Genomic DNA, 21,650 nt, shown 5'->3' on the forward strand with positions numbered 1-21,650 from the left:
CCCACAGCTCCTCAGTCTCCCCTTCTGGGGTCATGAAATAATTTTCATTGTCAAAAGGAGGGATCACAGTGCAAAGAAGTTTGGGAACCCCTGCACTAGAGTATTACCTTCTTGATGTTTTCTGTGTCTTTGTTAGAGCCTGGAGGAAATCCCCAGTTCCCACCCTCATCCCCCCCCAATTACCCTAGCCTCTCGTTGCATCAACCATCTTTCCCAGCAAGGAGAGAAAGCTGTGGTGTCCTTCAAAAGTCCATAAGTGCGGTTGCTTGATTAGATAGAGAGGATGCTCCCAATTGGGCATGCTGTGTCTAGAAGTCTTCTTCCTGTAACTCCTACTAGACTGGAGATTAAGAAACCAATTTGGAAATTGAACTCTGATTTCCACAGGCTTTGGAGGGATTTATTAGTGATATTGCTCTGCAAATACTCTATTAAAAGGAAAGAATGAATTTGCTATCTTGCTCTTGGAGTCTGCAGTTTCACTTTTACAAAGATGATGCTGTCGCCATAAGAAGTGTAATTAAAAATTAGGTGAAAGATAAGAACAAATTATTTTATTTAAAAAAAAAAAAAAGTGACCAGCAAAATGGGAGGGAAAGTTACCCTGCTATTCTCCCTTCATCTGCAGGTTCCTACAACAAAGACAAGAATGTCTAATTTCACATAAGGCAGGATTGCTTTCATAGCCACCACCTTTTCAAACTATTCATTCCTTTGCACATTGAAGAAACCAAAAAGGGAACACAGGACAGAGAAGGGAATTCCTTAGTTATCATGCCCATTCCCTGTTATCACAGGCAACCCTGCCAGGTAATCCCATTTATAAATGTATCAAGCTTCATCTTAAAACTAAGCTGCTTGTTTGTCCACACTACATTACAGTAGGGAATTAACACAGTTAACTTTTGTTGGCAGGTCACTCACATTTCATAGAATCATAGGACTGGAAGGGACCTCGAGAGGTCATCGAGTCCAACCCCCCGCTCTCAAGGCAGGACCAAGCTCTGTCTACACCATCCCTGACAGATGTCTATCTAACCTGTTTTTAAATATCTCCAGAGAGGGAGATTCCACCACCTCCCTTGGCAATTTATTCCAATATTTGACCACCCTGACATTTAGAATTTTTTTCCTAATGTCCAATCTAAACCTCCCCTGCTGCACTTTAAGCCCATTACTCCTTGTCCTGTCCTCAGAAACCAAGAGGAACAAATTTTCGCCTTCCTCCTTGTGACACCCTTTTAGATATTTGAAAACAGCTTTCATGTCCCCCCTTAATCTTCTTTTTTCCAAACTAAACAAGCCCAGTTCATGAAGCCTGGCTTCATAGGTCATGTTCTCTAAACCTTTAATCATTCTTGTCGCTCTTCTCTGTACCCTTTCCAATTTCTCCACATCTTCTTGAAATGTGGCGCCCAGAACTGGACACAGTACTCCAGCTGAGGCCTAACTAGTGCAGAGTAGAGCGGCAGAATGACTTCACGAGTTTTGCTTACAACACACCTGTTGATACAACCTAGAATCATATTTGCTTTTTTTGCAACAGCATCACACTGTTGACTCATATTCAACTTGTGGTCCACTATGACCCCTAGATCCCTTTCCGCCATGCTCCTTCCTAGACAGTCGCTTCCCATCTTGTATATATGGAACTGATTGTTCCTTCCTAAGTGGAGCACTTTGCATTTCTCTTTATTAAACTTCATCCTGTTTACCTCTGACCATTTCTTTAACTTGCTAAGGTCATTTTGAATTATGTCCCTATCCTCCAAAGAAGTTGCAACCCCACCCAGTTTGGTATCATTTCTCGCTGTAGAATTTTTTTTTTTAACTGCGTCTGTTTGGATCTGGCTCAATAAAGCTTTGTCTGAGGCTGGGATCTTGTGTTCTGTTGTAACAAAAATGGCAACTGCAAGATTCCAACCTTGCAAAGTGGAGGGGAGGGTCAACAGAGCCTGTATGTGTATAAACATGCTTTGGCTGCCGTTCTCCTAATGCTTTTGAGAGTATAGAGTAAAAATGATTTCTTACTTAGTTTTGGTTCCAATCCCCAGCTTATAAATACACATTCAAAAAAAATCCATGTATGTATTGGATGGGTGCTTAATATTAAGTGCATGTGTAAGTCACTGTAGTGTTGGGGTCTCAGGCTATGTCTAGACTACGGAGTTTTATCAGAAAAAGGTACGCAAATTGCATTCTGCAATTTGTGTACCTTTTTCCGATTGTTTTTTTGGAAGAGGCTTTTCCGAAATGTGTCCCATCTACACTGGGCCAAATTTTGGGAAAATCTCTTTTGGAAGAGCCCTTCTTCCTCATGAAATGAGGAAAATAGGGGCTTCCGAAAGTGTGTCTGCTCTTTTGCAAAAAATGTCGGAAAAGCAGACGCGCTCCCTGGATACGGTGGTGTTTTTCCGGGATACCTCCCTGGAAAAAGTCCCTAGTCTAGATGTAGCCTCAGAAAGATCACAGACTGTCAGGCCTTTTTCCTTGTGACAGACCTGATCCTGCTGTAATAAAATCACTAACAGAACTCTCGATTGCAAGACAAGCAGGATAAGGGGAAGAAGTCTGAAACAACTGGATAATGGAAACATCACAAGGCTCTTTGAGAGACAGTATGTAGAAATCCTGCTATCCCAGTCTGAAAGGGAAAGGTACTCAGTGTACTACTAAATAAGGTTTAAGGAGATATTTATGATATTACTGTTTAATGTGTTCCTCTGAGTTGCCATTAGTTCCTGCAGCTAAAAAGAGGATTGATTTACAAATCCTGTTACTTTTCTAAATAGAAATATTGACCATAAACCTACAATACCAAACAGAGCAAACCTTTTCTGAACCCGTACATGCCTAAATAAGTGTTTATGCTTTATTTATCACAGGCTTTGTGTGTAAACAGTCAACTAATTAAACAGCTGGTTCACAGCACTAGGTACCCATTTCTTCATAATTGATGCTTTGCAATATGAACATTATGGTTTTTTGGGTTACAAATATAACTCACTCCAGCCTGTGATCTTGCCCTGTAGTTAGCTATTCTGGGAAGCTAGCATGCAGCTGGAACCTTTGGAGTGGATGTTCACTTACACCAAAAAACTCGCTTGTGCTCAGGTAAGTAGACCAATGAGTCTGCCTTATGAGAAACTTGGCCAGGAATTCTACCCTAAGGGAACATAAATGCCCACTTTTAATGGCAGGGAAATCTTAATCTTCTGCTAATAAGTTTGGGTACAGTAACAGTTGCCTTTAGTGATAGCTGGAAGTTTATTCAACGAGCTGTAAAAGACTCTTGATCTTCAGGAGTACAATTTCAAGGATGTAGAGTAAGCTGGATAGCTGACAGATTTTGTACTGCCAAACCACTTCCAAATCATTAAAATGTCAAAATTCATTGGCATGTTTTTTAAAAAATTAAACTTTATTAACTAGAGAAACAGATGTTGAAATTATTTATAGCCTTCCTCGGCGTGTGCTCTCAAGGATGAAAGGGAAGTTGTTTTATACTCCTAGAAATAATAATTTACTTGTATAGTCCCTGTCATCTGAGAATCTTGCAGTGCCTCACTGAGGTGGATAACTATTTAAATGCTGATTGACAGCTCTTCATCATTTCAGCAGCGGTTCCCATTGGTTATCTGAAAGCCTAACTACAAATATTTGGTTTCAGTGAGCAGATCCTAGGTTCCCTAGTTCTGTCTAAAATTGCTCCCTTGCTTTGCTGACTGTCTGTCTCACTCACACATCCACCTGCTCACGGAATTTTGCATCTCTGCAAGTTCCTCCAGTACCACTCAGGTTGCTGTACTATAATAGCACTTAAAGCCAAGTTTCCAAAGGGGCCCAGCCAGACTCTCTGTTCTTGCATCTGTAAGTTTGGGCATACAGTGATTTAGGTGTGTAGTGCCACAATCTGTTCCTAGCATCTGACTCGCCAGTACAAATTCTATTTATTGGTGGTGCCAACTTACAGGTCTCTGGTTCTCAGCGCCAGCAGAACACCGTTACTTTGGAAATTAAGCATTTTAAAGGTATAAGTGTAGGGTTTGCTGCTGGAGCCTGCGTAGCCCAGAGTCCAGGGCTTAATGTACAATGTCTAGTTTAAAGGAAGTAGCTAACAGTGTTGGGAGCACTGGTCCCAGCACTGGCAGCCTGTTTACACTGGCACTTTATAGTGCTGTAACTTGCTGTGCTTGGGTGTGTGTTTGTTTTTTCACATCCGAGGGAGAAAGTTACAGCACAGTACAGTAGCAGTATAGACAAGTCCTTAGGTGTCACCTGTCTTTGGTGATGCTCAGTGTTGTAGCTATATTGATCCCAGGCTAGGGAAGGAGTGTTCACAGGTCACTTCCACCCTGAAAAGTCCCATGCAGTCCATGTTAACTGTTTACACTAAACAATCTGTTTCACCTCGTACTGTATGTAGGTGTGTTGCTCATTTCCCAGGCCCAAAGAAGGTCTCTGTGTAAGAGCATGTCTACATTCGAAAGGTAAATGAAACTACGTGAGGTCAACTTTTTTGTGGTGGTTCACATTCACACTAGCCGCCCTGAATCAGCGGGGCACATCCGCACCAGGAGCGCTTCCACTGATAGAGTGGGGGAGGAGAGGCTGGATCAGCTCTGTAGGCAGATCCCCGCCAGGAGCCTGGCTATGCACCTCCGTCGCCCCCAGGCTGCTGGCTTCCTGTAGCTGCCAGTCTCCCAGCGGGGGGAGCTGTGAGCCTCTGGGCAGCTGCCAGGCTAGGCCCAACTAGCTCCCTGCTCTGAGCCAGGCTTCAGCCTGTATTCCCTGCTTCCTCTGGGGAGCCCAGCTATAGCTGGGAATCAAGAGCCAGCAGGAGCAGCTGGGCTCCAGCAATGTGGAGCCAAGAACCTCTGGGAGGCTGCCCAACTGGCAGCTGAGAGTGGTGTGTGTACAACCCAGCAGGGACAGTATAGGGGACTCTAGCTGGACCCTGCCCCCCCTCCTCCCCCGGTGATAGCCCAGCTTTCTCGTCAGTTTCACAGTTCCAGTCAATTGTCAAGGAAGACAGCTCACAGCTGATGTAAGTAACACGCAGTGTCTACACGGGCACTGCATCACCCTAACTACACTGACATAACCCCTATGACTCTTGTGGAGCTTGAGTTAGGTTAGAGTAGCAGGGCACTTACATTGGTGGGAGCAAAGCTGGAGTGCATATACTGACAGGATTAGGTTGATATATGCTGCCTTACATTGACTTAATTCTGTAGAATAGCTAAAGCCTAAGCTTGAAAGCTTCTCACCAACACCAGCTCATCCAATAAAAGACATGACCTCACCTACCTTGTCTCCAGCATTGATGTCAGTTTCTTCATCACAAGTTTCTAACCTGTCATTGAGAGGTTTTTTCCTGAGAATTTGTCAGACAATAATAATATTTTCCCCGGCTCCATCTCAGAATGGCCAAAGGTTGCCATTATTGCCATCCCTGAACAAAAATGTCTGTCTCATAAACTTTTGGCTTAAAAATCATGAACTTTTTTTAAAATAAAAATGTGGGATTCTTTTCATGTGTCTTCTGATTCTCAGGCTATGTCTACACTACAGAAATTTTCTGGGATACCCCGGAAAAACTCTGCTACATCCAGGGAACGCTTTTCTGAACAGTTTCAGAAAAAGCGGATGTGTTCTTTTGGAATCCCTGTATTACTCATTTTATGAGGAATAAGTGCTTTTCCGAAAGAGAAGGTTTTTCCCACATTTGGCCCAGTGTAGACAGGCCAAATGTTGGAAAAGCCTCTCTCCCCCGCCCCACCGCCCCCCCCAAAAAAAACCCAGAAAAAGGTATGCAAATTGTGGTTTGCAATTTGTGTATCTTTTTTCGGACAAAGAACACTGTAGACATGGCATCAGTCTTGAGAAGTTACTTCATGCATCCAGGAGAACTGGCACAATAATTTGAAATAACAGTTGAGCTTCTCGCCTAAACATCTGACTCTAGGAGCTGGAGCTCTTAGAACAGCATCTCAAATTCCCAGCCCACGGATCATCCCCAGTCAGATTGATTGTGCAATCTAGCCCAGGACCCCTGCGGGTTGGCGGGGAAGGGGGAGGGACACCATCCGTTACTGGCCCACAAGCCCTGCCCCTTCCTGCCATCACCCTCCCTCCCGCCATGGTACCCCGAGCATGTGGCTTTGGGGATCACGGGGCAGGCTTGTGCCCAGAGTGCTCCATTTTCCTGTGGCCCCTCCTGTCAAGGGGAGTGCGGGAGGGAAGAGGAGAAAGGAAACCAGTGCCACTGTGCTGTTAGGCTTTGCCATACCAGTGATCCCTGAAGCCATGGCTAGGGGGATTGGGTGGCAAGGGGGGACTGATGGCAGGAAGGGGAGGAGCTTGGGGACTGGTAATGGATAGGTTGCACAACTGCTCCAGCCAAGGATGGCCCTTGGGCCGGGATTTTGTGACCCCTGTTTTAGAAAAACACCAACTATAATAAATGAAGCTTGTGACAAAACCGTGGAGACTGGCCACACTGCACCTTTCATCTGAAGAGGGGGAAAGAATCATTTTGCTGGTCTTTCCCAGAATCCTAAAGCTCGTTCTGTCTAATGCTTTAGAAGTTAAACTTGACGCTAGAGCCAAAACATTCATGTTTGCCCACTCTCTGGCTTAAAGTAGTGTTGTGGAGAAGTGTTTCTTTTTAACCTCTGTAATTTCTTTGGTTTCTTTTTGTCACCATCAACTGCTCAGGGTCCCAAAGGAAGCTTGTGTGACGGACAATACATACTCTGTAGCACTCTCTTGCATACTCCAGTCCTCTGATGAAATCCTGGCCTCACTGAAGTCAATGGCAAAACTCTCATTGACTTCAATAGTCAGTTATGTGTAGAAGAGATGCAAGATGCAATTTATATACAGATGCCTCAATGAGTCAAAGGAGTGTTTGTCTCGGGATTGTTACTGGCATGGGAATCTAGCAACCGAATCTAGCAACCGTAGGCACTTCTAGTAACACAGATGTGGTAGCGCAGTGTTTCTCAGTGATGGGTTTATGAACAGGCATCCATCCCTGAGATCTCTCTGAGATGGTTCAGGAAGGCAGCAAGCCAGTCCTTGCTAGCAAAAATGTTAAGAAACACAATGGCAGATGATGCATTCTGGAACACTTCTCGTATTTCTCTCACCAAGGCTAACACAGCTCTAGAGAGGGAATTTTAAGTTGAGTTCTGTGGTGAACATGTTCCCACAGCTGACATATTGGGGACATTTAGACTATAAACTGGAGGTTAAAGGCGTTAATTCCATGTTGAGTTTCCTTTTCAGGTCACCTTTAAGGCAGCAGCTGAATTTCTGAGGGAAGAGGTAGGGCGCAGAGCACTCAGCTGCAAACCTAAAGCATATATTGAGGTAGTTCCTAGCCCTCTTTTTGTTTGAGCGGCAGGATGAAAAAGTTGTATATTAACTGTGGTGGTTTGTCAAGTCAAGTATGCAACTTACAATATAGATAGGTGACAGAAGACAATGTAAAGAACAAGATGGTTATTATCTTTTTAATCCATGGGTCTCCATCCCATTCTCTCAATCTGTCGGCCAGGAGTGCTATGGAGGCAAAACCCTCATCCCTTAAATGCCAAGGTGAAAGGCACATACAAGTGCAAGCAACAGGGAGCACTGGAATGGAGATAGGTGTAATGAAAAGGAATGTAAACTCTCAGGCTATGTACACTTCACGGAAAAGTTGGAAAAAGATATACACAAATTGCAAACCGAAAGAGCCAAAGAACCAAATTTTCTTCCGAAAGAGGCTTTTCCGATAATTGGCCCATCTACACGGGGCCAAATGTTGGGGAAAAAGCCTCTTTTGGAATATTCCTTCTTCCTCATACAACAAGGTTTACAGCGATGCTGAAAAAATGTTTCAGAAAAGCAGATGCGTTCCTTGGATGTGGCAGAGCTCGGTATCCCAGAAAAGCTCTGCAGTGTAGATGTATCATCAGCTAGTCGTGGAGAGGTAATAGTAGGCTCACTGGAGGGAAGGATGATAAAGGGTAGCAATGGAGTAAAGGGAGTGTGTGGAGAAATAGGAGAGATCCACACCTCATAATGGCCACAGAACTCTGGGAAAAACAAACATCCCCTCCCTTTTCCCATGGAGCAATCGGTGTGTTTACTGTGAGGAGCATTGCAAGCTGCTGGTGGGCATCGGACTGCACCCAACTTGTTCAGAGTTTAGACACAAGACTGATGCAGTGTCAGCATGCTGGAGGTGACTTAGACCAATAAATTCCCTAACTCTTTACTAGTATAGGTCATTGCAAGTCTTGCCAGGTGCTGGAAAGTGTAAACAGGTTTTTCTAGTGATCCCTGTAATCCTGTGTAAACAAAACCTGCTCATATACTGATGAAAAATTCTAGAAGGGACATGCCCAGCCAAAAGAGGAAAAAATCAATGAAACAAAAATTATCCTCTGTAATTTTGATCTTGGTCAGAGTCCACTTAGTTCTTTCTTTGGCCCAAAACCTAAACCCTCCTAATGCATCTATCATTGGCAAGGAAAACTGCCAAATCTTAGTACTACAGCAGGTCCAAGCCATTGTTGATTTTTATGCCTCAGGCTGTCTAAGAACAGAATTTGACATAGTGGGTGTGTCTAGACTACACCTCTCTGTCGACAGAGAAATGTAGATTAAGCATGTTGAAATTGCTAATGAAGCGGGGATTTAAATATCCCGTGACTCATTAACATAAACATGGCTGTCACTTTTTTTGAAACTGAGGTTTTTTTTTTTTTTTTAAAAAAAAGGCAGTTTAGAGTGGATCTGTCAAAAATAAAGCCTTTTTCGACAGATCCTGTAAACCTCATTTTTTGAGGAATACAGGATCTGTCAAAAAAGGCTTCATTTTTGACAGAGCCGCATCTAGACTGCTGGTTTTTTTCAAAAAAACTGTGTTTCAGAAAAAAAACGGTGGCCATGTTTATGCTAACGAGGCGTAGGGTATTTAAATCCTGGCTTCATTAGCAATTTCAACGTGCTTGATTTGCATCCCTCTGTTGACAGAGGGATGCAGTCTAGACGTAGCCAGTTGGTCAAAATCAGAGGGCCTGGTCATAGAGCCTTTCACTCTGAGATCACGGGTTTGAATCTAGCAGGTCAGTTGTGACCAAAAGCTGCTATGATCCTGTGTCACTTTGGTATCCTGTGGGCAGTGGGGTTAGGCTTTCAATGTGGTTCCTGACCAGCAAGTGTCTTTAGGGCCTGAGCAAAAACCAGTGATTTAATGGTCTTAGCTATAGAGCTACCTTTTTATTCCAGAGTTTGTTGTTCCAGGTTGGAATGAAGGTGATTTGGCAGGGCAGGAAGAAGAAAATCAGAGTTTGCTACCAAGAAAAATGCTAAAAAAAAAGCTAAAAAAATGGTTTTTAAGCAAAGTTTTACAAAATAGTTATTTTTTCCCCAAACCACTGGAAATAAAAAATGATTAAGGAAAAATAAATTCCAAAATGTCACCAAAATGGCTTAGGAATCAGTTGTTTCCTGATTCAGGCATTAGATTCTTCCTCAGGCTTAATCTACAGTAGGAAAACAATTAAAAATGTCATGCTTTTCTAGGATTCAGAAGGCCCATTAATTTGCTCCTTCTGTGTCATTTCAAGCAGATTAAGTACTGTTGACCAGGTGTCCTATGCAAAATATTTTTCTCTTTTGCTATGCAAACAGTTTAACTGGAAAAATAATCCCTTGGGAACTGTGTTTTAAACAGCATACAGGGCAACAAACCCATTGAACACAATGGAAAAGCTACTGATTTCAGTGAGTTCTGTGCATGCCTGCCCATGACTTGCAGTTTGCAGGGGAGGAACAATCCTGACACCTAAAAATACACCCACATTAAAAAGGCAGGGCTTGGCCCTCTGGCTCTCCTGTTTCTGCTGCTGTTGCAACTTGCCAAAAAGTTCAGAATTTCTTCAATAGCAAACATGGAGGAGATGAGATGTGGTAAAAATGTCTGGTAGCCTTCTTGTAACATGCTCCTGGAAGGGGTGGTGCCTTAGGCAGAAAGGGTGAGACCAGGGCAGTGAGTGCACCACACCAGCCCCTCCTCCTCTCCAGCCCTCAGTGCCACCACCTGGAGCATGCTGAGTGGTGTTCTGGTGGTGATTTCATTCTTTAAAGATTGGATCCACCTAGATTTCACAGGCTGATGGCCTCTTAGCCTTGGAGGGACCATTAGAACATCTAATCCAATCACCTGTGTATCACAGGTATTAACATTTCATCTCCCTACTCCTGTCCTGAGCCCCATAACTTTTGTGAGACTGAAGGATACTTTCTAGAAAGGAGTCTAGTCTTGGTCTGAAGATACCTTGAGCTGGAGAATTGACCACTTCCCTTGTTAGTTCTAATGGTTAAGCAGCTTCACCACTAACTAGAGACAGCACTTGCTTCTACCCAGCTCCCATGGGTCTTCCACCTGTTTACAAGAGACTTGTTCCCATCTGCAGGTTTGAGGCAGCCTTTGTGTCATAGATAGACAATTTAATTTTTAAAATGCCCAGTTTCTTGCAGCTTTTCTTGATAATGCAAGGCTTTAAAAATCAGATTTTTTGTAATCTACTAATCTACTGATATGATAGAAGCAATGTGTCATTTAAATTACATGTTATTAATGCAGCCATGTTTAAATGCAGAACTTGACTAGATGAGTCTGCTCCCTTTAATTGTTAGACTGCCCCTCACTGCTTCCCAAGTGGTGTACTTTATAGGCAACTCTTCTGGATGTCCTCCAGAGACAGGAATGTGGACTGAGCCCAAGGAGGTAGGTATAAATTCCCAACTAAGTGCGGTTTGGGGCTTCTCTCATTAGGTGATTATGCATGCCAATTTCTGAAAAGCAGACAAACCAGGTTTCAAAGAATGCTTGTCTGTATGTCATATTAAGTTTACTATTGTCTCTGTAGAACAAGATTTCTAGTAGTTTGAACAATGCCTTATTAACACTGGAGTTTCTACAGATTCCATTTTTCTTTCATATTTCCTGTGCTGTTTCATTTTGACCTTGTATCTGGGGTAAATAAATGCTATACTGGCAGTACTCTAAGGCTACATTTACACTGCAGCGCTATTTCAGGATATCAGAGATATCTCAAAATAGCTATTCCGCGTCTTTAGAGCATGCCCGTTATTTTGAAATATAACGGGTTTGCTATTTCGACGTCCCTGTAATCCTCATTCCATGAGGAGTAAGAGATGATTCAGAATAGTGCCTTATTTAAAAATAAGTGCTGTGTAGACAGCGCCAAATTTCAAAATAAGCTATTTTGAAATCTCTTTGCAATAAGAAATGCAATTTGCATAGCTCAAACTGCATATCTTATTTTGACCTATGGTGCAGGGTAGACACAGCCAAAGAGTGCATTTCTTAAAGCACCACTTAAAAGCACATTATCTGTCCCTCGTGAATGAAGATGTTCTTATTAGAGCTGGCTGAGAATTTTCCAACAAACCTGAAATATTTCTTGGAAACATACTGGATCTGATGAATTTTTGCCAACCTGCAGAAAGGTGTCCTTCCTGGTTTCCTGCCTGGTAACTGGTAGGCTGCTGGAGACCCTGGGCCTTCAAGTGCTCCGGTCCTGATGCAACTCCACTATGTGCACTATTCTGGGGTCAGGGACCCCTAAGACTTCTAGGGTCTCTGCTGAGAAGTTGGCAGCCCTCTTTCTGCCTGGGGCTTGGTTCCTGGGTCCAGAGAAAAGAGCCTGCAAGTTGTGAAAGTACCAGCTTGAGCCGGTGAACCTAGTTGTCCCCTACATGGTACGGGTGCTTCAGAGCTGCAGCCACGGTGGCTGATACCATGGGTTAGTGCTTCCAGAACAATCATTTTATGAAATTTCCAGTTTGTGGAACATTCAAAATATCTACATTTCCTGCAAACTGGAAAGTTTTGGCCTGTTCTAGTTCTGATCTCATTGTCTGGAGAGAATTGAGAACAGGGGAGCCAACAGCCACCCTGGGCAATGTGTGTGTGTGTAGGGGGGTGGGCTCCATGCTCCTGGAAGGGCTATGGCCTCAATCAGAGAAAGGGGATCCGGGGCAGTGAATTCACCATGCCAGCCCCATCATAGGCCTCAGTCTCTCTCAGAGCACAGTGCCCCACCCCCCAGGCCATAGAGCTGCCACATGGTGCTCTAGTGGCGATTTAAAGGACCTGGGGTTCTGGGCACCACCGATGCTGCAGTAGCAGCAACAGTGGTGGCCAAGAGCCTCAGGCCTTTTATTATTGCTGGGCCCCAGGGCAGCAGTTGCCTCTTTTGCTTCACTGTCTGCAGGCTTGACTGCGAGCATTTGGACCACAGACTGCAGAGTTTAGGGACACGCATATTTCATTCTAAGACACTCTGGGGGCCCAGTGTTCCCTCTAAGTCTAAGCCGTGTGGCAGAACAGCTTCACAGGTGGTGAACCAGCCCCACCCAGTCAGCCAGTTCCCTGCATGGAGCCCTGAGGCTCTGACTGGGTAGGGCTGATTAATCACCTGGGAAGCTGTGCTGCCCCACAGTTTAGGGGGAACACTGCTGAGGGTCTTGCTACACTATATTGAAGTGCTGTGAAATTAGCAATCTGTTCTTCTCCAGTAATGCCATTGCCTGTGCCACTGTGAAAGAAATGGTTTACTTTTCAATTCAGTAAAAAATATTCAGATGCAGACCTGGCATCCTTCACCTTCAAAGAATGTCTGGTCTTCAGTGGCGATGGGGGTTTATTTGCGCAATTTAACATGAGCGAATCCCTTTTACGTGCTTTCAGGCTACCACACACGTCATCCACTGCAGGTTGTCAAAATCCAATCTTGAGGACAACAGGAGACTTCCTTTTGTGATGACACAATTTTGTCTGTTTTCCTATCCTCATTAACAGAGTTTAAGTTTATGTAAAGTGGGTTCTAACATCTTAGTGGGGTTTTGTTTTGTTTTTTCTTTGAGAAAAGAAAATGATCATATATGTTTGATGGTTACTAAAGTTCTCTGCGTTGTTTTTAGTTCCTTCCTTGAATACAAATGAATTGCTACCATAATGGCTAAGCAGCGCTGCACTGATGTTGTTATAAAGGGCTGCAGCGATGGGACTGGACTCTGAATGCTGCTGCTACTTCACATGATGCTGTTTTTTTCCTCTTTGTTCCCAGCTTCTAAGGGAAGCATTAGAAGCTGTCTAACAAGAATGGGACATACTTTCCTTATATTATTTCCCCCATCAATTGCTGCTGTAGTTCCCTCCTGGGTGTCAGGTGATTGTGACTGGGAAGTGATTTGTGTGATGTCAGTCTATGAGAAACCCACAGAGTTGAGGGATTGCCTTGCTTCCTATGCCATTCAGCCAAAACCAACGACTCTGAAACTTGCTGTGTGCCCTTGGCAGGAAACAGCTCATATGCTTTGGTGACTATTTGGGCACAATGCAAAAGGGCTATTTGGGCACAGTGCTGTGGCTCAGATTGAGGTTAAGCTTCCTAACCTAACAATGAACGGATGGAAGGCTTTTCTGGAGGGCACCTGGCTGGGTTCCTGTTAATAGGACCTTTTAGTGCTGTTGCTGCTGGGATTTCACTGTATTAATGGCATTGTTAATGATGTGGCAGGATCATTGGCTAGATGTCTCTCTATTATTTTTAATCCAAATAAATAAAATCTCTCTTTCAAGCTGTGGTTCAAGTATTGAAAATATTTGAGCACCCCTGAACAATAATAGTTACAGGTTGAACCTCAACATCTGTGATCCGGCATATTAGTTAACAGGATGTCCACTTCTCATGGATGTGGCCAAGTTTCCTGTGGTTCCATAAAGTTTGTTTATAGCCACTATTCCTCGCTCTCAGTGTTCTGTGCTATTATTTAGCTCTAATTTACCCCTCAATGTCCTCTAACAGCCCAGTTAGCAGTGGAAGAGTTGATAAAGCTTCTAGACAATACTGACCTCCTGTGGTTCAGCAAATGTTCTGGTTTGGCACCCCAGGGTGCCAGACTAGAGAGGTTCAACCAATCCGTGTGTGTGTTAGGGTACATCTTCACTGTGCATCATTTGTGGTGGTGGCATGTAGGGGATATGTAGCTATACGCTGAAAGAAAAAACAGGCTGTGTCTACACTCACTGTATTGTGTAGCTACAGGTGCTAGTGAAAGGCTCTCTTCGGGGGTAGCAGCAAGGTAAGTGGGACACTGGGCTGCTAAAAATAGCAGTAGATGGGAGAGATACCGCTTGGGCCTCATAGAGTACACCCTCCAGAGGTCAGCCATGTCTTTACTTGCTTAAACAGAGTCTCACCATTTGCACTCTTTATACCTCTGCTAGGGGGGCTTGCTATGTATGTATTCTACACACTGCTGAAAAGGGTGTGCAGTTTAGACGGTCTTTTAATGAGTTTGTAGAATAGTCCATCATCTTATCTTTAACAGGGAACATTCCTCTGTGAACTCTGTGTTCTTTTAGATGCTTTTTTCCTCTCTGCTCATCTGTACCTCATACCTGCAAATTCCAGCTTTATCTTTGTTATGCTTTTGGATTGGTTTGCATTTGATGATTTGCATTGTCAATTAAGAGTTGATGTATGGTATTGTAGCCAGACACGAACCCCATCTTGTTTCCCCCCCCCCCAGAGAGCAAGAGAAAGGCAGTCAGCCTTTGATGCCCTGGGAACGCAGGTGTGGTGCCGGTCCCTGACTCTACCATAAACAGAAACCAAACAGTAAATGGGCTAGCTGACAACTGGGAGGCCTCCTGTCGCCGTGATGGCTAGTATCAGTAATTGACATGCCTACACTGTCTCAGGAGAGGAATCTTCGCCCATCACATACCAGAGGTGCCCATTGTCTGCACCTTCCCAGGTGTGACTTATGCTTTGCACCCTTCATGGGAAACTTGGCATTCAAAGCCATTTTTCCTAATTGGCCACTTGAGACCAGGAAGAAGCCTACGTGACCCAAGGGGTATAAAGAGGGTTCAGTAGCCCACCCCCTTTGAGCTCCAATCACCTACACCTGCTGGCAGGTATTAATTGTCTCCCGAGGTCCGTGGGACGCCCAACCTCGCCCTACTTCTTCCCGAGGGATTGAGAGAAAGACGCTGGCCAGGCCAAGTCTGGAACGCAGGGGTGAGAATTGTACCTGCAATGTGTTTTCTTTATGTGTACACTTTAATTGTCACTCTGTTGTAAGTTTAGTTACTTTATTATAGTTTTCTTAAGTCAAGCTGCTTCATTTCTATTGTAAACTGCCTTTGGTAAGGTGATTTAGCTATAAACTTTGGGAATAAGTGGGGTGCCCTCATTCGCTTATAAATATATATATGCTGAACCAAGTTTCTTTATTTCTTTTCTCTTTCTTTCTCCTATAAATAAGCCAGTGTGTGTCAAGCTTCTGACTTGAACCCGTGCTGCTGTACCCGAACCGAACACAAACAAAAGAACTTCAGCCAGTCAAAAGGGACAGGTATAGGAAGAGCTTGGGCATTTTGGATCGTGTCACTTCCAGGGGACAGATCTTTTGGGGCACCTCTCAGCCTCCCCAGGCTGCCCGCTGCGAAGGGATTTCTGTATCCTAGCAGCTAAAATCTGAGGTGTAATAAGCTCTTCCTATAAATTCAGGGCGTCTGAGAGCCTGTTGGCTGCCCTCTGTGATGGGACCCCGGTCCTAGCAGTAAAGTCACAGATGTTAAACTATTTTTCAGGGTGCCCTCCAGCCTCCTAGGCTGCCCACTGCAACGAGACTTTGCAATATATTTTGAAATATAACGGGCTTGTTATTCTGATGTCCCTGTAAATCTCATTTCACAAGGAGTAAGGGATGTTTCGGACTAGTGGGTTATTTCAAAATTAGGTGCTGTGTAGACAGCGCCAAATTATGAAATAAGTTATTTCAAGCTACAATGCAGTGTAGGCAGACCTGAGGTGTGCCACCACTTTCTTTTCTTATAAGAAAAAAAGTATACTTACAGAGTCAAACCAGCTTGCTCTACTCACAGAATTAATCACATTAATTTCAAGAGGATTACTTGTACCAGGAAGGTGAAAACAGATTGAGCTTTGTATGATTACAATGTTATGAACTGGGGATCTACTCCTCTCTTTCTGTGTTTGCAAAACTCCCATTCAGAGTATAGGCTTAACCTCTCTGGTCCAGGACTCTCTGGTCCAGCAACATCCATAGTCCAGCAGGACTGGATGTTGTTAGAACAGTGAATCCCTGGACTAGAAAGTCACAAGAGGCCAGTGGCTGGGAGCAGAGCTGGGATCCTGGAAGCCCAGGGCTGGCTGCAGAGCCTGGTGGCCCCAGGGCAGTACAGCCCAGCAGTGGCAGAGCCTGGGAGGAGAGGAACCTAGCACCCAGTGGCTGCTGCTGAGCTTGGTGGCTGGGAGCAGTGAAGCCTAGTGGTCTGTGCCTGGCCATGGAGCCCAGCAGCTGGCAGCAGGGAGCCCCACATCCCAGGGTTGGTTGCAGAGTCGAGTCTGGAGGCCCGAGGTTGGTCATGGAACTGGGCCCAGAGACTGGAGGGCAGGGAACTTGGTGGCCAGGAGGTGAGATTGGATCTTCTGACAGACCCTGGGAAAGCCAGAAGTCCATCAGAAGAGGGGCCGGAATTGACTTCCCCAGTCTGGGAAACTCCCTTGTTCAGGACCATTCAGGTCCTGAGAGTTTCAGACCAGGGAGGTCCAATAGCAATATGAATGACCAAAATAAGATTAAGGTAGAATGGACAACCTGTGCTAATCACTGACTTTCATAGTCCTGAATGGAAAAAAAGATCAGGGTGTTAACACTTGAAAAATCTCTCGTGTTATTCTGAGAGAGGATATGAAGGACCAGCATGAAAATAATCAAGGTTAGTTTGTTCTTACTCCAGATCATGTAAAACACATTTGATGGTGAAGACTCATATGTTATAAACCCAGAATGGACCTCTACAATACACTAACCTGACCTTCTGGATAACACAGGCTAGAGAAGGTCCATAAATTAATTCCTAGGTTCAACTAGACCATGTCTTTTAGAAAAACACATCTACTCTTTATTATTAAAAATGTCTAGTAATGGATAATTCACCACCACCCTTGGTAAGGTTTTCAGAAAGTTACTTACCTTCACTGTTAAAAATGTGTGCTCTATTTCCCACCTTAATTTGTTATACACCTTCAGCTTCCAGTCATGGGATCTTGTTATACATTTGATAATAGAAGGCTCTTCAGTCTAGTAGACAAATTCCTGTTCCCCACATGGGTCCTTATAACGTGTGATCAAGATACCCCTTAACTTTCTCTTTGTTAAGCTAAATAGATTGACCCTTTAGAGTTTATCAGCGTAAGTCTGGTTTTCTAATCCTTTTATCATTCTTGTGGCTCTTCTCTGAACCCTTTTCAATTTATCAACATTCCTTTTGAACTGAGGGCACTAGAGCTGGACCCAAGATTCCAGCAGTGCTCGCACCAGTACCAAATACAGAGGTAAAATAACCTCTCTACTTCTACTCTGCATTTGCCAGCACTTTACACATGCCAGGACCACATTAACTTTGTTGGTCACAGTGTAGCCCTGGGGACTCATTTTCAGCTGATTATCCACCATGATTCTGAAGTCTTTTTCAGTGTAGTGTAGGTATGGCTACACTGCCACTTTTTTTGCAGAAGAGAATATGCAAATCACTCTCGCATTTGCATATCTTCCTCCGATTCTTTTTTCAGAAGAGGTTTTGCCGATAAAAAGTCCCATGTAGACATGGCCATTTGTTGGAAAAGCTCCTCTTTTGCAAGATCCTCTAAACTTCAATTTTTGAGGAATAAGGGATCTTGTGGAAGAAGGGTTTTTCTCAACAAATGGCCCCATCTACACGGCAAAACCTCTTCCGCAAAAAGAATCGGAAGAAAATATGCAAATGTGAGTAGCAGTGTAGCCATAGCCAGAGTATCCCAGGACCTGCATTCTTGCTACTAGATGTATGACTTTACATTTGGCCGTATTAAAACACATGATGTTCGCTTGTGTCCAGTTTACCAAATGATCCAGATTGCTCTGTATCAGTTGCCTGTCCTCTTCATTATTTATCACTTCCCTAATTGTGTGTCATCTGTAAACTTTAACATGATTTCATATTTTTTTTTAGGTCTCACAGCGGTAGCTGTGTTAGTCCGTAACTAAAAAAAACTTACACAAAGTGGGTTATGCCCACACAATGTACCATCTACATTTTTTGTTAGTTTCTATGGGTATGTCTACACTACCCCACTAGTTCGAACTAGTGGGGTAATGTAGGCATACCGCAATTGCAAATGAAGCCCGGGATTTGAATTTCCCGGGCTTCATTTGCATAAGCGGGGCGCCGCCATTTTTAAATCCCCGCTCGTTCGAACCCCGTGCCGCGCGGCTACACGCGGCACGAACTAGGTAGTTCGAACTACCGGGATTTAAAAATGGCGGCGCCCCGCTTATGCAAATGAAGCCCGGGAAATTCAAATCCTGGGCTTCATTTGCAATTGCGGTATGCCTACATTACCCCACTAGTTCGAACTAGCGGGGTAATGTAGACATACCCTATGGTGCTGCAGGTCTATTCGTTGTCTTTTTTTCTAGGTCCTCAATTAAAAGGGGTAAGTACGGTAGGGCTGAGATCTGATCCCTGCAAGACTCCACCAGAAACACCCCCTCTTAATAATGAGTTTCCACTTACAATTACATTTGAGATCTCTCCGATAGTTTTTAAATCCACTTAATGTGTTTCAGGTTGATTTTTATGCTATTTTAGTTTCTTAATCCAAATATTGTACAGGTCCAGATCAAATGTTTTACAGAAGTCCATGTATAATATATCACCTTTATATTATATTCACTTTATCAGCAAAACTTCTAATCTCATTTAAAAAGTGAGATTGATAGTATCTATTTTCCATAAACCCATCTTGATTCAGATTCATTTAATTCTTTATAACTAGAGTCCCATATTAGCTGCTTTATTATTTTGCTAGGGATTGATGTAAGGCTGACAGACCCATAATTACCTGGCTCATCTCATATATCTCTTTTTAATGGGCACAACGTTACATTTTTTCTGGTCTTCTGGAACTTGCTCAATGTTTGAAGACTTATTGAAAAATCAACATTAATGGCTTAGTGAGCTTCCCTGTCAGCTCCTTTAAAACCTTTGGATGCAAGTTATCTAGACCTGGACCCGACGATTTAAAAATGTCTTAGTTAAATAGCTGCTATTTAACTTTCTTCTTTATTACTGTGGATATGGAGAGTATTTCATTATCCTAATCATATGATATGAATATATAATATGGCATTTTTTCAAATATGGAAAAGAAATATTTATTGACTACATCTTCCTTTCTTGCATTATTAGAATTGACAATCCTTTTCCAATGGACCATTGGTCATTATTAAGATTCCTTTTGTTTCTAACACACTTTAGAAACTCTCCTCCTTTTTCTTGTCCTTAACTCTGCTTGCCATAGATTTCCCCTTATGATCTTTTGCTTCCCTTTTCATTTTTCAACAGTTTTAATTTCTTTATACCTTCATTATTATCAACTTCCCTTTTTCTCTATTTGTGATTTTTTTTTTTTTTATAGCTCATTTATTTTTACTTTAAACCAGTTTTTTTTTAAGCTAGTTTTTTCTATCTTAGTTACGCGAATGTGACTTTTGGTCATCCTGTAAAAAAGGATTTGGTCTATCAGTGATATGAAGGAAAAGGTGCAAAGTCTGGTATAAGTTTTCCAAGATTCTAAGATAACTCTTTTAATTAAAAATGTATTATTTTAAAAATCTGGGCCTGAGGGCTTTGTTAAACAGGAGTGAACTTAAGCATGTGCTTAAATATTTAGCCTGTTTGGGACCTAACTAAATACGTGTAAACGTTATCTGAGCATGTTGGTTTGGTAATGGAAGAAAGAAGAGCAGACTCAGAATGAGAGCAATAGCTAAAATGCGGGGCGGGAAAAGAGATTCAATTTATATATCCTTGTGGCTATAAACACTGAGCCTTGAGAAGGGAAAAATGGGAATAACTTGGGGCCAAGGTCCATCTACTTTATTTTACACTTTCCATCTCTACATCCCTTCCTTGTATAATGTTTTGTGAATGTCTGACAGGCAGAGACACGTGGTGTAATTGACGTAAGAGTTCTGATTTACTCTCTCCCTATCTTTTTGCTTGCTTAGTTACACTGGCTGTGAGCTGATGATCAGACAAGCATATAAGGCCCTTAAGACTGTCAAAGGCATAGCAGATATAACTTAGCTTCATTTCTCTGTGTTTAAGCCAGTATATTCCAATTTACCGCATTTTTCTTTGTTTTTACATTGAAGTACCTTCTTATTCTATCAATCTTATTTCAACAACATTTTGCTTCCAATGGTTAACTGTAGGAACTTACATCTGGATGCAAGCAGTAAGGTCTGCTCTACCACAGCTGATCTAAAACTGACCAAATTTAGATTTTAATGGTGTGCCATCAATTCACTCTTCTGAAGCCTTTCTGGTATTGTTTTCTATCAGTGATCTAAGAAAACTCTTATCTACTTGAAAAGATATGTGCTATAAAATCTCTCTCAGATTTACTAGAGTAAATCCAGTTAAATATGCTGCTGTATTTGTGTCATCATCACAATAAGAACATAGGCATTGTCACTCTGGATCTAGGATGACTAAATGTCCCAATGTTATAGTGGCAGTGCTAATATTTAGGTTTTTTTCTTATATAGGTGCCCCTTATTCCCCACCCATACCCTGATTTTTCATACTTTCTAATTGGTCACCGTACACAGGACTGGACCCTAGATCTCACTCTCTCCAGTGTCTTGTCTCTGACACTGGCCAGCACCAGATGCTTCAGAGGAAGGAGTGAGAGAGAACACTACAGCAAGCAGATGTGGGCTATTCTGGCCTGCCTCATCCTGCCCTACATTAGTTCTTATCCTAGTCTCTGTTAGTTAGGTACTGACTTAATCCCATAAACAGGGTATTGAATAGTCCTTCCACAATCTGTTTTTGTTAGCACTTCAGCCACTGCATGCTGAGCTCCTTCAGAACTCCTGGATGTACATTTTGGGCCGGGTGACTTATTTATAATTTAAAAAACAAAGTATATTCTGGCACCTTTGCTTCTGGCACCCCTGTCCTTGTGAGTAGCGCTAATAAAGAGCAGGTGCTACGTAGGTCTCTGTGCAGTATCTTCACCATTGAAGACTCATTCAAATCATTTTTAAAAATATTTTTGGTAATGTCCTTATTTTCCTTGATTGCTGTCTTTAACTCATGGTGATCCAGTGGCCACACTGATTTGTTGTTTTTTTCCCAACAGGCTTCCTTCTTTGGTTAGGTATAAAGACTCTCTTGTTCATTTGTAAGCCTTTTTAGCCACATGAAACCTATTATTGGCTCTCCTAATTTCCCTGTCATTTATTGCCTGCTGTAATTTATGCTTCTGTTTACTGACTAGCCTCAGGTCAGATTTCCCAGTTTTGAAGGATTTCCATTTAGCTCAGAAACCCTCTTGAGACTTGTTATTTAGTTACACTGGTTTACTTGCTGCCTCTCAGGTTCTCTATGTACAGGTCAATGTACTATTGGTCCAGATGGTTTAATATTTCTTTCTGTCTCTAATTTTCTGTGTTTGGTGAGTCTGAAA

This window comes from Pelodiscus sinensis, chromosome 1 (genome assembly GCF_052426305.1).
Source record: "Pelodiscus sinensis isolate ZL-2025 chromosome 1, ASM5242630v1, whole genome shotgun sequence".
NCBI classification, from domain to species: Eukaryota; Metazoa; Chordata; order Testudines; family Trionychidae; genus Pelodiscus; species Pelodiscus sinensis.